Source organism: Heptranchias perlo, chromosome 14 (genome assembly GCF_035084215.1).
Source record: "Heptranchias perlo isolate sHepPer1 chromosome 14, sHepPer1.hap1, whole genome shotgun sequence".
NCBI lineage: Eukaryota > Metazoa > Chordata > Chondrichthyes > Hexanchiformes > Hexanchidae > Heptranchias > Heptranchias perlo.
The window spans coordinates 8,873,074-8,875,389 of record NC_090338.1 but is presented as its reverse complement, the minus strand read 5'-3'; the positions used below and the strand labels follow the sequence as shown (position 1 = coordinate 8,875,389).

General features: G+C 38.4%; 1 pseudogene; it reads right to left on the bottom strand.

Annotated features, from left to right (window-relative positions):
- On the bottom strand, window positions 1-1,633 carry LOC137332061 (protocadherin gamma-A11-like; annotated as a pseudogene).
- Between the last annotated feature and the right edge of the window lie 683 nt (window positions 1,634-2,316).

Sequence of the window (2,316 nt, the reverse complement as noted above, 5' to 3'; positions counted from 1 at the left end):
TAATAACTTCAGCAACGTTATGTACGGCTAAAAGTGCAATGGTGGCTTTGGTTGAGAGAGGGGGTGCCTATTGTCTTTCACCACAATAACTAGCTTTTGTTTGAGGGCATCGTTGTCTTTAAATCGACGAATAGTTCTAATTTCACCAGAGCTCCGTGACATGCTAACAACTCTTGGATCAGAAGGTTCGATTAGCTGATGGGAAAGGCATGCATTCTGGCCAGAATTAGTATCGATAGCGACTATTTTGGCCACCAAATAGACTGGTTCTGCAGATCGAGGAATCGTCATATGAGAGCTGTTCCTTGTCGCAGGAGATATTATTACAGGAGCATTATCATTCTGATCAAGAATAATTACAGTCACTGTAACGTTGCTACTCAGCGGCGAATATCCATCATCTTGAGCATGGGCATGAATCTGGAAGTTTTATGTGTGTCATAATCAAATGGCATTTGAGAAAAAATTGTAACATTATCTGAGTTTACGGAAATATATGAGGACATTGGCATCCCGTGGATTCGGTTGTCCTGGACAGAGTAAGAAATGTGAGAATGTTCGTCCATGTCAAGATCCAAAGCTGGCACTGAGCATATCGATGTCCCAGGCGCATTGTTCTCCATCACGTAGGTTGTATCTGAAGATTATGAAAAGCGAGGCGGGTTGTCATTTACGTCTGAAATATACATAATGGTTTTTTTGGTGGACAGAGGAGAAGACCCTGTGCCCTTGCACATAATAGTTATTTCTTTATTCAGAAACAGATTCTCGGTCTAATACACCATCTGTATGAATTTGTAAAGGAAGATTTGAAGTTGAACGGGAGAATTTCTGGAATCTTGTATTCAGTATGGCCATTTTCCTAGGAATCTGGGTCAGTTATACTGATCAAAGCTATCATAGTTCCAGACTGTATGTCCTCACTCACTGTGTTGAACACTGAAATTGGAGTTAAATCGGGAGCGTTATCATTTACATCTTTGATAGTCACCAATGTTATAAAATGGACCGGAAATTATGTGGAGCATTGTCTTTTGCCTCTATATTAATCTCATACACACTTGATTCTTCAAAATCCACTGGTCCCTTTTAACCTAATTTCGTCGGTCTGGTGATAAACGTTGAATAATTCACACACCCTCTCTTCACTGTGATTACTGAACGAGTGGACAATCTCACCGTTGGGTCCTTCATCTAAATTGGTGGCGTTAAATTTAATCAGCAAAGTGCCCAAAGGGACATTTTCCATCAGACTGACCGTATAGAGCGACTAGTAAAAGACTGGAGCGTTGTCGTTAGTGTCTAAAACAGTAACAGTTATGAGTGCGGTACCTGACCGTTCCAACGAGCCGTCGAAAATCACCATTAGCAATAGCTGGTAACTGGGCTGATTTTCTCAGTATAAGGACTTGTCCAGCACCAATTCTGTTAATTTTCATTCTCCATGAGACTGCACATCCATTGTAAAATACTAATTTCGACTGAGCTGCTAGGTACGGATAGACTTGGTATGTATGTCAGGGTCGTGTGCGTTTTTGAAAAGAAAGCGTGCTCCCGGTACTGCAGACTCCACGATTTCCAAACGCAATTTCCCGCTTGGGAAACTGGGCAAATTATCATTGAGATCATGAATTTGTATTCATGTATTGTCTGCTTAAATTTCCAAGCGTTTATACATATTTTTCATAAATTCAAGTAACAAAAATCTTAAGGATAATGGACGCTAACCAAGTATTACAATCTTCTAATATCGTTAAGAACAACTAGGAGAATATTGATTACAGTACGATAGTTTTGACGACCATAAACCGCAAATTAATTTAAAAATAAACTTTTAGTATTCGTTCTCGATGCCAACGAAAGTGTGAAGCAAGTAAATGCAATGCTATCGAGTACATTGTGCTCTTAAAGGAATGGAAATTCAAAACAAAATGTGCGGCTTGAGCCGATTACCAAAACAAAATTAAGAAACTGTTTAGGTATTCTGAACACTGTTTTCATTAGAAGAATTTCAGATATCTTCACACAAAGCTTCTAAAACATCCTGAATAACATAGCTCATAAGTATCAAATACATTTTGGGAAAGACAACGATTCAGTACGCAATACAGCAAAATTTCAGGAGAAGCTAGTGGATTATCAATTTTCCATTTCTACACATATTTGGCTAATATGTGATACATTTATTACCTAATATGTGATATATTTAATTCGAAAATTGTCTTAGAAAATATATCCAATCCCTAAAAGAGGAACTGAAAAAGCCATAAGCTACACGAAGGTTAGCGGGTAAGATAAAAGGGAGCTCAAAAATCT